We start from the raw sequence: 14,609 nt of genomic DNA on the forward strand, positions 1-14,609 counted from the left end.
ATCTGGTACAGTCTTCACCTTGTCATTTTGTCTTTGGGGTTGTCGTGCTATTTTTGGCCCTTTACTCTTCATTGTCAACTTTGGAATATACTTTAATTCCACAAAAATTCTGGATAGAGGATAAGGAGTTTTTATTAGAAATGCATTGAATTGGGGTCAGCATGATGACTCATGCCTGTAATCCCAGCACTGTGGGAGGCCGAGGAGGGTGGATCATGAGGTCAGGAGATCGAGACCAGCCTGGCCAACATGGTGAAACCCCATCTCTATTAAAAATACAAAAATTAACCAGTATCGTGCTGCGCACCTGTAATCCCAGCTACTTGGGAGGCTGAGGTAGGAGAATCGTTTGAACTTGGGAGGCGGAGCTTGCAATGAGCTGAGATTGTGCCACTGCACTCCAGCCTGGGTGACAGAGCGAGAGTCCATCTTAAAAAAAAAAAAAAAAGAAAGGAAAGAAAGAGAAAAAGAAAAGAAATACATTGAACATATCAATTAAAAGGAGATAATTGACATCTTTTCCATTTGAATCTTTTTGTTTATGAACCTGGTATATCTCTGTGTTTAATTAGCTTTTCTTTTATGTCTTTCAGGTAACTTTTACATCATTTCCAAAAGTGTCTTGCGTATATTTGTGTAATATATTCCTGAGTTCTTCTGTCCCTCTCATTCAGCAAAAATTCTGCAGGGGTGGGCTCCTGTGCCCAGAGGCTGCCTACCTGCCTTTGCCTTTGACTTGTCAGAATGCCCTTTCATCTTTGTACCTGGAAGTAAGACGGACTCTGAGCGCTAGCTATCCCCTGGAGTGGCAGGGGCCCCTGCTACCATGCTGCTGTCCTTTGGAGCAGCTCTCGTGGCATGCTGGCTACTTTATTAGATACAATTTACTGGAGGTAGTTAAAAAAAAAAAAAAGTCAGGATTGGGAGATTTCAGCTGTCTAATCCAATTGGAATAGGATCAGGACTTTTTAATGGTCATTTCCAAGGCGTGTGGGCTCTTCCGTGAAATGTCTTCCCCTTAACCAAAGAGATGTATTATTTTTGAAGATGGTGTTGGCTCGAAGAAGAGTATTTCTCCTTGACCTCCAGAACCCCCTGTCCCCAGAGTCCTGCCCTTTCTCCAGGGTGAGCATTTTCAAAGGAGATTCTTCTCATGGACTTGTTTTTCACAGGGGTGAAGGGGCAGCATGGGACGTGTCCAGACACAGCCCCGACCTCACTTAACGGCTGTTCTGCCTCCCGGATGCTGCCCCCACCGAGGTGGCCCGTGCACTGTGGGGCTGCACTGCAGAAACTGGACCCTCTTCCCTGTGCACTGTGCAGCAGAAGCCATGCTCCCCACCAATGCACCAGGCTGCCCCGGGGAAGGGCCCGGTGAGGCATCTCCCTGACTCCATGTATCAGGCTGTCCCGGGGAAGGGCTGGGTGAGGCATCCCCCCCACTCCGTGTATCAGGCTGTCCCGGGGAAGGGCTGGGTGAGGCATCCCCCCCACTCCGTGTATCAGGCTGTCCAGGGGAAGGGCTGGGTGAGGCATCCCCCCCACTCCGTGTATCAGGCTGTCCCGGGGAAGGGCTGGGTGAGGCATCCCCCCCACTCCGTGTATCAGGCTGTCCCGGGGAAGGGCTGGGTGAGGCATCCCCCCCACTCCGTGTATCAGGCTGTCCCGGGGAAGGGCCAGGTGAGGCATGCCCCCGACTCTGTGTATCAGGCTGCCCTGGGGACAGGTCAGACGACTTGCGTCACGGGTGGCTTGGAGTCTGCAGGTTCCTCCCTGTTGCCCGTTACCTTTGCTGACAGTCCTTCCCTCGTTGGGCTGAGATGGGGACCCCAGGGAGTCGTGCAGCCATTAGTGGCACAGTGTCTCTGGCAAACAGCTGTGCTCTGAGCTCCGACCGGGACCTCCTGTGAGGACAGAAGCCAGGGTCTCTGGGGAGCCTGCAGGCATAGGGTGCAGTCCGGTGCTACCCTTGACTTAGCGAGCTTGCACACAGTGACCCCAAACCGTGACTACAGGGGCTCCTGACGATGAATTTCCCATCCTAGCCAGTGGGTCTGCTCCAGGGAAAACCCCTCTTTACTCAGACCCTGACAGGGGTCCCAATGCCAAGGCTGCTGCAGAGGTGAAAGTTCCACTCTCAGAAAGCCAGGAGTCCTGAGCGCTTACTCTGTGCTGTGCTGGGTGTCACCGTGTGGCAGTGCAGACCCTGCTCTTCAGAGCCTTAGACGGCAGCTGGGAGGAAAAGCCATAACCAGAGGGAACGGCCTGGCCGAGGTGCTCTCTGTTCTTATTACCAGATAAGAAGCCTGGGAGGGAGTCTGGAGGGTTTTCAGGAAGGCAAGAGAGGCTGGGGGTGGAGGAGCCAGGGAGAGTTGGGTTTAGGGGCGGTCAAGAATGGTTTGGCCTACTGGAAGGCGGTCAGGAGGCAAAGACAGTGAGCAGCCTCGTCCCTGCTTGCTTTCTCTTTTCTTTTCCCTTTTTTTTGTGACGGGGTTTCGCTCTTGTTGCCCAGGCTGGAGTGCAGTGGTGTGATCTCAGCTCGCTGCAGCCTCCGCCTCCCGGGTTCAAGCATTTCTCCTGCCTCAGCCTCCTGATTAGCTGGGATTACGGGCATGCGCCACCACGCCCAGCTAAATTTGTATTTTTAGTAGAGATGGGGTTTCTCTATGTTGATCAGGCTGGTCTTAAACTCCTGACCTCAGGGGGTCCACCCGCCTCAGCCTCCCCAAGTCCTGGGGTTACAGGCGTGAGCCACTGCACCTGGCCTCGTCCCTGCTTTCTAAAGTTAGAAGACATCAGGGTGGCTCTGCCAGGTGTCATGTGGCCCGTTCTGTACTCCACACCACCCTCCGGGGCACCTCACACAGGCACTCCGGCTCATCGCTGTTTTCTCATCCATAGAGAGAGGTGCAACGTGCTGACCTTCAGAGCCCTTCCAGCCCTGGTGTTTGACACGGGCCCCAAACAGTGAGGGCCTCGAACACCAGAGAAACGAGGTGGGGTGGCCTGGGGCTGTGTAGACTGGGCTGCAGGCCTGAGAGTGGGTAGATGCTGACAGAGCCAAGATTGCAGGTCAAGGGCAGTGTTTGCAGTGAAAACTGTAGGGGGCTGAAACCCAGCTGGGTGGCTTCCAGGGCCCCTGCCTGGCCCATCCCTGTAGCTGCAGGCCGGTCCTGGCTTGTTCTTAGTACTTCACACAGTGCTGCACAGGGGTGAGGCCTCAAGGCACAGGAGTGAGGCTGTGGAGTGCAGGAGTGAGGCCTCAGGACCCAGGAGTGAGGCCGTGGAGTGCAGGGGTGAGGCCTCAGGGCTCAGGAGTGAGGCCATGGAGTGCAGGGGTGAGGCCTGGGGAACAGGAATGAGGCCTTGGGGCGTAGGGGTAAGGCCTCAGAGCACAGGAGTAAGGCTGTGGGGTGCTGGGGTGAGGCCTGGGGAGGAGGGATGAAGCCCTGGTGCGCAGGGGTGAGGCCTCGGGGAACAGGGGTGATATGGTTTGGCTGTGCCGCCACCCAAATCTCATCTTGAACTCCCACGTGTTGTGGGAGGGACCTGGTGGGAGGTAATAGAATCATGGAGGCAGGTCTTTCCCGTGCTGTTCTCATGATAGCGAATAAGTCTTATGAAATCTGATGGTTTCAGGTTTAAAAAGAGGCATTCCCCTGCACAAGTGCTCTCATTTTTTGGCCTGCCACCATCTGCGTAAGACATGACTTGCTTCTCTTTGCCTTCTGCCGTGATTGTAAGGGCTCATCGCCAGCCATGTGGAACTATAAATCCAATTAAACATATTTTTTAAAATGAATTGCACAGTGTCGGGTATGTCTTTATCAACCACGTGTGGAAACGGACTAATACACGGGGTGAGGTGTACCCCTCCTCCCCGTCCTGCAGTAGGCTTCCTTCTTCAAAGCAGAGCCCTCTCTACCAATGGCGGGCCTCGGAGTGATCGCTTGGTCTCTGATTAGGCAGTTAGAGCCTCGGTTAAATTAGCTCTGGGCTTCTGTAAGACAGTCTGTGAGCTTGCCAGGGTCTGCTTAAAAGAACCATATTTCTCTTCCATTGCAAAGTGTGGAAACATGCCCGGTTTGCATGGCACTCCCGGGAGCCCTTGGGCATTGTGCTTCAGTGTGGCCCCGGCAGACTTATTGTCAAGTCGTCAATCAAAGCTGCTGTTTCCTTCATTAGTGATTAAGAGAGAGTAATATTGAAATGATCTGAAATAAAAATTGCCAAAGTGTTCTTTTGTTGTATTAATCAGAACCATATTCGTCATTCGTCAGAATCCTAAAAGAAATATTCCTGACTCACTCTTTAAATGACACCGGAGTGTTTCCTCTGCAGACTGGCAGTGTGAGGAAGACTGGAGGTGCCCCCCTACCCCCAACCACAGAGAGGAAGCAGGGACAGGCTTGGGACGTTGCTTCACCAGGACTGCTGGATGCTGGGCCGGCCTCCAGAGCCTGTCACTGCGCTGGTCAGGCCGGGGACGTCCTTCCAGCTTCTCTGTCTCTCCAGACCTGGGCTGGGTCCGAGACCTGTGGGAGTTTCCCAGTGCAGTGCCCAGCTGCCTCAGCCTTGCCTGTGGGGCAAGGAGGCCAAGGCCCCAGGAGGAAAGGAGCAGTTTCCCCAGCATCCTTTGTCCGCGGACGGGACATGCTTGGTTTCCAAAGCCAGCTGGTTCCAGGGTTTGATTGCGTGTTGGGATTTTTCTCAAGTGCTAGGGCTGTAGCAGACCGGCGCCAGCAGGAACAGGCCCAGCACTGGAGGCCAATGTGGAGGGGTCACGGGACAGAGTGGGGGCACCGAGTTAGGTGGATGGGGCCTCAAATGCCTTGAGGGGAACTGGGGGCTTCATCTTCCTTGACGGGAGACGGGGCACCTCTGACTGTTAGGATCCGCTCACTGACACTTTGCCCACTACGTCATACCCATTGCACATGGCAGACAGCTGTCCTTGCTCCGGTGACGTCCAGAACTTGCTGGTGGCAGGGTAGCTGAACACCCCACCCCCAATCCAGAATATTCTACACACACGATGGTATTTCCTCATCTGGTCTTTCTGGCTTTCTGCTGGGAGAAGGGAGAGCTTATGGTTTCACAGGTGACCAGCTCAAGACCTTTGTTTCAAGGCAGAGGGAGGAAACCGTTTCCGTCCCCCGGACCCCCACCTGCCTTTGCTGCAGAACAGTCCTGAGTATCTGCTGAAGGTTCATCACTGAGGATCCTTTCCCAGTCTCTGGCTCCCTCCTTTACCTCCCCAAACTAGCCCGGAGCCTGCGAGGAAGGGGAGATCTTCATTTGCAGGACAGGCCTGGTGGCGTGGGGGTGGGGATGCCAGAAGCGGCCTTGCGGGCTGCACCTCCCTGTGAGTCAGCCGGTACTGATCCAACAGCCCCAGGGGCTTCTCCAAGTCACAGCCTCCTTCTGCTTGACCCACCCCAGGTGTGTGCCTCCCAGTGAAGGGGATGGAGCCCAAGTCCTGAGTGGGCTCAGGCCAAGGCCGGGTGCCCAGGGCTGGCCTGCGGCCACTGCTCTCGCCTCCCTGTTTACCCACTGAGTGCTGGGTGATATTTATTGTCTGGATTATGCTTCATTAAAGCAGAAGCCCATTTTCCATAGATGATAATGCATTTTTTATTTATTAAATTACTGTTTTAATGCAATTTACCAAGTCATCCAAGACAAATCCACTTAAGTGATGCCGTAAAGCTCTGTTTCTCCCCAGTGCTCTGTTTCCATGCAAGTGTGGCCTCTCCTAAGTTCCGCTCCTGGGCTGGAGACGTCTTGTGAGCAGCAGAATTTCCAGTCCAGCCTTACTAATTCTGAGTAGGAGCGGGTCCTACCACTGGCCGGAGGCTGACCTTTGCACTCCCTGGTTAAATAAAAGGCTTTTAAGGAAATTGAGAGTGTAAAGAGAATTCCTTGGAGAACCCATCATTCTGGCATATCCCAGAGTACTCCTGGAGACCTTTTCCCTCTCAGTATTTGCAATGCTAATTACCACTCATGCATTCCTCAGGGCTGGTTCGCTCAGGGCCTTACGCACCTGAAGGTTTTTGTTTGTTCAAGTCACCTAAGGTATTTAAAAGCAAAGATCCACGTTTCTTCTTTTTCTTTCCCCCCAACCCTCACCCTCACCCTCACCCCAGAAAGAGGTGCATTTCTCTAGGTACATTCTCACTGCCGAGCTTCCATGCACCTGGCCCGTCCCTTTCCCCAGGCTCCTGGTAACCCAAGGTCATGGATTTGGGGGTGTGTGTAATTTCATTCAGTTTCCATTCCTACTCTAGGCTTGGGGCTGGGATTATAATGAAGAAGGGGTCACGGGGGAAAGCTGACACATGGGACACACTGGACCGTGACGGTGTGGCACGTGCCGCGCGGAGACATGGCCAGGGCTCCTGGGAAGAAGGGGTGGAGACAGCCCCACTGCCTGGGAGAAAGGGGGAAGATCCTGAAGAGTGAAAGGGTTTATCTAGGAGAACAAAGAAGGAGCATGCCCTCCTGCGGTAGCAGAGTGCCTAAGAGAGCCAAGGCTGCAGAGGGTTGGAACACCAGGTGCGGGGTGGGTAGAGACCGGATGTCCAGTCTGCTCTGGCTCACTTCTACTTTATCCTGAAGGCAATGGGTATTTAAAGATAAAATGGTGACATGATAGGAGCCCACTGAATTAGAAAGGGCATCCTAGTTACAGCGCAGAGAGGGCTGACATGCCCAGATAATGGGATATAGGGGCGTCAGTGGCATATAAACTCAGTTTAAATATTTGGTCGATTTTAATTCCAGCACAAACATGTGACATTTTAATGGCTGTATATATTTCAATGGATATTGAGGACTAAGCTCTGATTTTTTTTTATCTTGCCCAAATTCCTAAGGGGTCTGGAGAGTCAGGCACTACAAACCATACAAAAATTCTCATCAGATGGGTTTTAATTAACCCTGTATATCATGACTTACTTTCCAGCCTGACTCTGGCATAACATTATATGACAAAGAAAGTCAAAGTATTTTACCCCAAAACATGTTTCTTTGCCATATTTTGAAATGGCAAATTTGTCCTTTGTCGGGGAAAATTTGCATCTATAATGAATCTTGGCCGGCACTGTTTCTCACGCCTGTAATCCCAGCACGTTGGGAGGCAGAGGCAGGTGGATCACGAGGTCAGGAGTTTGAGATCAGCCTGGCCAATATGGTGAAACCCTGTCTCTGCTAAAAATATAAAAAATGAGCCAGGTGTGGTGGTGTGCTACTTGGGAAGCTGAGGCAGGAGAATCGCTTCAACCCAGGAGGCAGAGAGGTTGCAGCGAGCTGAGATTGCGCCACTGCTCTCCAGCCTGGGCGTCAGACTGAGACTCTGTCTCAAAAAACAAAACAAAAAAGAATATTAAGATAGTTGGATTTTTTTCTTCCAGGCCCTCCCAATCCTAAAGAGATTAAGAGTCTAGCACCTTTTAAAGATTCAGTAGATGGCGCAGCGGCTCACACCTGTAACCCCAGCACTTTGGGAGGCCGAGGTGGGCAGATCACCTGAGATCAGGAGTTCGAGACCAGCCTGACCAACATGATGAAACCCCATCTCTACTGAAAATACAAAAATTAGATGGGCGTGATGGCACGCGTCCGTAATCCCAGCTACTCCGGAGGCTGAGGCAAGAGAAATGCTTGAACCCAGGAGGCGGAGGTTGCAGTGAGCTGAGATCGCACCATTGCACTCCAGCCTGGGTGACAGAGAAAGACTCTGTTTAAAAAAAAAAAAAAAAAAGATTCAATAGGAAACATTTCTCTCTATTGTCTGTAAGGGCAGCCACTATAAGACTTCAAAAGAACCTTCATCTCCACAGTCTTTTATCTTAACCTGGACATTTCCTTTCTGTGATCCCAGGTCTTTAGACAGACTCAACCAATTGTCAACTAGAACATGTATAAATTTACCTATCGCCTGGGAACAACCTCCCGACCGCTGCCACTGCCGCCTTTCAGTTGTCCCGCCTTTGTGGACCAAACCAGTGTATTTCTTAAATGTATTTGATTGATGTCTCATGCCTCCCTAAAATGTATAAAATCAAGCTGCACCCTGACCCCTTTGGGCACATGTTCTGAGAACCTCCTGAGGTCTGTGTCATCGGCCATGGTCACTCATGTTTGACTCAGAATAAATCTCTTTAAATATTTTACAGAGTTTGACTCTTTTTGTCAACAATATCATAAAAAAACTAGCACATCAAACCTGTACTACAAAGCCACAGTAGTAATATATTTAAGGTTCTTGAAATGAGTGGATTTAAAAAAAAATAATAGGACAGAGCCTTCCCTTTCTGGTGGTATGGTGAATGTGATGTGCAAAAGGCCCTTCTGTTTTTTGTGTGAATACACCAAATAATGCTGGTGTGTTTTTAAAAAACATAACCACAAAGGTGAGACTATCAGAGACCAGAAATCTCGAGAAAATACAAATCTAGCGAGATAGGGGAGCAACATCAAAGCTGGTCTTTACCCAGGGGTATCTGTGAGTTGATTTTAATGAGCCACTGGCAGGAGTCAAAACCTGGGGATTGTTTTTTTCAGAGTCTAAACAGGTGCTTGTGTTTGCCTTTCTTAGCCTTGGCCAGGTTAAAGGAGGAAGAAAGAACCCTCCCCCTCCTCAGAATTTCCACCTACAATCCTACATTCACATGGATTGGGAACCCTAGTTCATGTTACTTATTTGACCTAAAAAATTGCAAGCTAAAAATTTGGTTTAATGTAGTCTGGGATAACAATGCCTTCAGGCTCTAGAGAAGCAAATACAGTCCCCCAACCCGAAAAAGAAAAGCCTCAAAGAATTCCAACAGATATACATTCTAAGGAGCATAATGACAGGAGAAGTCAAGGAAGTGGGCCACCAGGAGCAAGAATCAGCAGTGAAAACAGACTGCAGAAAGAGATCTACAGAGATTTTAGAATTATCTGAGATGCACTATAAAAATAAGCTTGTACATTTTAAATAATACAAAGAAAGATATTGAATGAAAGGAGGAGGAGTAACTATCAATTTACAAGGCAAATCCGAAGAAATAACCAAGGTTCAAACGTAATAGATAAGTGAAACAAATTGTGACACAGTTGAAGAGATTATTAATGAAGTAGAAGAGAGATTTGAGGAAAGTACTTCTCCCAGAAAGACAAAGAGACGGAAGATATAAAAAGAGAGGCTAAAGGAAACGAAGGATAGAATGAAAAGACCCCAACTCTATCTGATCAGAGTTCTGAGAAAATAAAGAGAATGGGTACAGATGGATGTTTGATAGGAGATAATGGATGACTGTTTCCAAAACTGATGAAAACTACTTATTCTCCAGATTCAGAAGGACCAATATCTCTAGCAGAATAAATATCACAAGGAAACTGCAAAACGTCCAAGACAAAGAAAGTATTCACAAGCAGTCAGAGAGAAAAGTTAGATTGCTTATGAAGAAATGACAAATAGTTTGATAGCGTTCAGTAGTGGAGGCTGGAAGATAATGCAGTATCATCTTTTAAAATAATAGTCAACTTAGAATTGTATATCCAGCGAACTATCTTTCAAGAATGAGAATAAAGACATTTTTAGACAAATGAAATCTGAGAGGGTTTACAACCAAAAGACCCTCTCGTTAAAGGAGCTTCTAGAGGTTGAATTTCAAGAAGGATAATAATTTCCAAAGAAAGGTCTAGGTGCAAGAAGAAATAATGAGAAAAAAAAATAGGTAAAGTCATGAAAGACTCTAAACAAACTTTGATGTATAAAAGAACAAAAAGAAGATCTCCATTTATAATTTTGGGAGGCCGAGGCGGGTGGATCGTGGGGTTAAGAGATCGAGACCATCCTGGCCAAATGGTGAAACGTCGTCTCTACTAAAAATGGAAAAATTAGCTGGGCGTGGTGGTGTGCGCCTGTAGTCCCAGCTACTCAGGAGGCTGAGGCAGGAGAATTGCTTGAACCCGGGAGGAGGAGGTTGCTGTGAGCCGAGATTGCGTTGCTGCATTCCAGTCTGGCAACAGAGCGAGACTCCATCTCAAAAAACAAACCAAACCAAAAAAAAAAGTCACAATAGAACTGAAATTCTGGAAAGCACGAGTACATAGCTAGGGAAGATTAGGTCAGTGTGTGGTGCTGCTGTGATGATATGACTAGAATTAAAATACTCTTAATTTTTTGTGTTGTTTGGGAGGAGAATAAAGATAATTCATTTTAGATCATTAAGTTAAATATACATGTTAAAATTTGTAGAGGGCCTATTAAAATAATAGAAACAATTCAGTAACTTCCTGATTAATTGGGGTTGGGGCATTAGAATGTAGAGGGAAGTAGATTAGTCCACATGTAGGCAAGAAAGACAAATGATAGAAAAAGTAGAACAGTTGGAAAGTTCTAAACGAGAGCATGTGAATTAACCTGAATGCGTCAGGAGTCACAGCCAGCAGGAACCAAGCTCTTCGGTTAGAAAGCATGACTGGAGTTTAAAAACCCAGTGCTGTGCTAGTTATAAGAGAAATATAAGGAAATAAAGATTAGGGGGGAGACCAACAACTACCAACAAACAGAAATGAAGATTTTCAGGACCCCATTTTCAATATCATCAAAAATATGAACTTGTTAGGGAAAATCTAAAAACAGAATAATAGACCTTTACTGAGAAAACCATCAAACACGGGTAAAGAGAAAGAAGATCTGATTAAATGAAGAGCTATATCATGGTCATGAGTCAGAAGATGGATTAAAAGCTATACTATGGTCATGAGTCAGAAATCCCAGCAAACTTTTCTGTAAAAATTGGCAAAACAGGTTCTAAAATTTATACAGAAATGCAGAAGATTTGGAATAGCCAAAACGGCCTTGAAAAAGAAGACATAAGGGAGGGCTAGCACTAGCTGAAGTTTAGTCTTTTCAACAAATTGCTGGAACAATTGGATATTCATGTGCATACAGATGAACTTCCAGGCCGGTCATGGTGGCTCACGCCTGTAATCCCAGCACTTTGGGAGGCCGAGGTGGGCAGATCACCTGAGGTCAGGAGTTTGAGACCAGCCTGACTAACATGGAGAAACCCTGTCTCTATTAAAAATACCAAATTAGTCAGGCATGGTGGCGCATGCCTGTAATCCCAGCTACTGAGGAGGCTGAGGCAGGAGAATTGCTTAAACCCGGGAGGCGGAGGTTGCGGTGAACCGAGATCATGCCATTGCACTCCAGCCTGGGCAACAAGAATGAAACTCCATCTCAAAGCAAACAAACAAATAACAAATGAACTTCCATACCTTTTACCATATACAAAAATTAACTCAAAATGGAGTATAGATCTAAAGTAAAATTTAAAACTGTAAACCTTGTAGAAGAAAACCTTTGTGCCCTTGAGTTAGGCAATGATTTTTTAGATAAGACACCAACAGCATGATCTGTAAAAGAACAAAGTACTAGGTTGAACCTCATCAAAATTTAAAACCCATGATCTGGCCTGGCGCGGTGGCTCACGCCTGTAATCCCAACACTTTGGGAGGCCTAAGCAGTGGATCATGGTCAGGAGATTGAGACCATCCTGGCTGACATGGTGAAACCCCATCTCTACTAAAAATACAAAAAATTAGCCGGGCGTGGTGGCGGGTGCCTGTAGTCCCAGCTCTTTGGGAGGCTGAGGCAGGAGAATGGCATGAACCTGGGAGGCAGAGGTTGCAGTGAGCCGAGATCCCACCACTGCACTCCAGCCTGGGCGACAGAGTGAGACTCTGTCTCAAAAACAACAACAACAACAACAACAACAAAAAACCCCATGATCTTCAAAAGTCACTGTTAAGAGGATGAAAAGAGAAGGCACAGGGAGAAAACATTTGCAAAGCATGTGTTTGATAAAAGATTTATATCAAAACTAGTGGCAGGTTTTTCAAAAGGTAAACATACTCCTTCCATATGATCCAGCTGTTCTACTCCTAAGTATTTTTCCAAGCAAAATGAAAGCCTATGTCCATTCAAAGATGAGTACACAAATGTTCATGGCATCTTTCTGCATAGTAGCCCCAAACTAGAAACAATTCAGTCCTTCAGCAGACGAATGGATGAACAAACTGTGGTATATCCATGCAGTGGGTGCTGCTCAGCGTTGATAGAAATGAGCGATTGGTACATGCAATGTCACGGTGAATCTAAGGTAATCATCCTATGTGGAAAAGCTAGACCAAAACCAAATGTGTATTATAGGATTCCCTTTATTTGAAAGTGTTGGAAATGTAAGCTAATGTGTAGTGACACGAGTAAGTCGGTGATTGGGACTGGGAGGGCTCGAAGGGAGGATTTACAAATGGCCACAAAAAAACGTTTGGAGCCATAGATATGTCCACTACCTTGGTTGTGATGGTGTTTTCCCAGGTGTATGCATATATCAAAACATATCAAATTGTAAACTTGAAGTATGTAAAGTTTTTTTTTTTTTTTAAATGAGATGGAGTCTCGCTCTGTCACCCAGGCTGGAGTGCAGTGGCACAATCTCGGCTCACTGCAAGCTCCGCCTCCTGGGTTCACGCCATTCTCCTGCCTCAGCCTCCCAAGTAGCTGGGACTACAGGCGCACACCACCACACCTGGCTGATTTTTTGTATTTTTAGTAGAGTCAGGATTTCACCGTGTTAGCCAGGATGGTCTCCATCTCCTGACCTTGTGATCCACCCGTCTCAGCCTCCCAAAGTGCTGGGATTACAGGCATGAGCGACCGCGCCCAGCCTGAAGTACGTAAAATTTATTATATAACAATTATACCTCAGGAGAGCTGTTTAAAATACATTACCCAACGAAAACTGATACATAGTTGTAGTCAGTTAGACTCCTTCCTCCCCACTAGAGACTTCAGAGCAAAAGCCCTGTGTAAGGTTAGAGGTCATAAGTATTTATACTGTTCAGTACACCAGGAAGAGAAAACAATTTTGAATTCGTGTGCTCCTGATAACATACCTTCCAAACACAGAAAACAAAGATTGGCAGAACCATTAGGAGAAAGACATAAACTCCACTCTCATAATGGGAGTTTTGAAGCATACCTGTCAGTTATTGATAGATTATAAGTAGATGGAAAAAAAAACAAAACAAAACCACAGGATTTATAGGAAACTTGAACCAACGCTGTTGATGAACTTTATCTAGTGGACATATGCAGGGCACTCTATCCAAGAACTCTAGAATATGCACCCTCTTCATGTTCTCTGGTCTGGCCCCCGCTTTCTGGTCATTCCTGTGGGCGGTTTAGTCCTTGGTGTTTATTTCTGTCCCAAATCACTGGTCACTCTCTGGTCTTTTGTGTCCGTGTACCTCCCTGGCATCTCCACCTGGATCCCCAAGTGTCTTAAACTTGGTAGTTCCAAAGAACAGCTCACGGCCTTCCCACCAAATCACTGTCTCCTACAGCCTTTTCCACAAACCTTCCCCCGTCTTAGGAACTGGCAGCTTCACGCTTCCAGCTGTAGAGGCTCAAATTGTCAGAGTGGCCCTTGGTTCCTTTCTCTCCTACCCCAGATCTCTCATACGTGTTGGTGTAGGTTTTCTGTAAAACCTTCAAAATACATCTCGAATTGGTCTTCCCACAAGCTTCCCTGCTCCCCCTTGGCCCGAGTCACTAGCCGTTCTTGAATTCTGACTACCATGGTCCCCTCACCTGCCTCCTGGTTCTCCTGGTTCTGCCTCTCCCCACCCTGCCTTGTGCCATCCATTGTCAGCATGACACTCGGAGGGATGCTTCTGAAGCCTGTGTCGTTCTCTGCTCAGAGCCCCGAGGATCTATACCCCACACGTGCCTGCCAACGCTTGCCTTTGCTCACCTCGCTCTGCCGTAGCTGTGCTGGTCTCCTCGCTATTTCTGGAACGTGCTAGGCAGCCTCTAACCACAGGGTCTCTGTGCTTCCTGTAGCTTTTACCTGGAATGTTTCTCTGCCATGTGTGTAAATGCCTTTTCTGGCCAGGGGCGGTGGCTCACACCTGTAATCCCAGCACTTTGGGAAGCTGAGGCAAGTGGATCACCTGAGATCAGGAGTTCAAGACCAGCCTGGCCGACATGGTGAAACCCCACTACTAAAAATACAAAAATTAGTCTGGCATGGTGGCGTGCAGCTGTAATCCCAGCTACTCAGGAGGCTGAGACAAGAACATTGCTTGAACCCGGGAGGCAGAGGTTGCAGTGAGCCGAGATCACGCTACTACCCTCCAGCCTGGGCAACAGAGCGAAATTCCGTCTCAGTGAAGAAAATAATAATAATAATAATAATAATAATAATAATAAACGCCTTTTCTCTCTGAATGTTTGCTCATCTGTCACCTTAGGTGACTGACCATTTTACTAAAGTGGTATCCCCCTCTTCACAGACAAACCCCCTTGCTGTTCCTCGTCCCAGTCTTTGCCTTGTTTTCTCCATAGCACATCACCATCTAATGCACTGTGCGTTTGATTTGTTTACTTACTGAACCATTGACAGTAGTCCTACAGATGTTGCATGGGCAAGGCAGAAAAGTAAAGGTGGTACCCCAAGAACTGGAGTTTTGGGAACCCTCAGTCTTTGCAGTTGGCCGTGTGTGCTTGAACTAATACCACAGCCCCAAGGTGTGCACGCCCC

At 47.8% G+C, this 14,609-nt stretch overlaps 1 protein-coding gene across 7 annotated transcripts in view; it reads left to right on the forward strand.

The window, feature by feature from the left end:
* The window catches only part of LOC105489792 (TBC1 domain family member 22A), a 414,387-nt gene that overhangs the window by 344,769 nt on the left and 55,009 nt on the right, over window positions 1-14,609 (forward strand). The gene's annotated exons all lie outside the window — the stretch shown is intronic.

This window comes from Macaca nemestrina, chromosome 15, assembly GCF_043159975.1.
Source record: "Macaca nemestrina isolate mMacNem1 chromosome 15, mMacNem.hap1, whole genome shotgun sequence".
Classification (NCBI taxonomy): domain Eukaryota; kingdom Metazoa; phylum Chordata; class Mammalia; order Primates; family Cercopithecidae; genus Macaca; species Macaca nemestrina.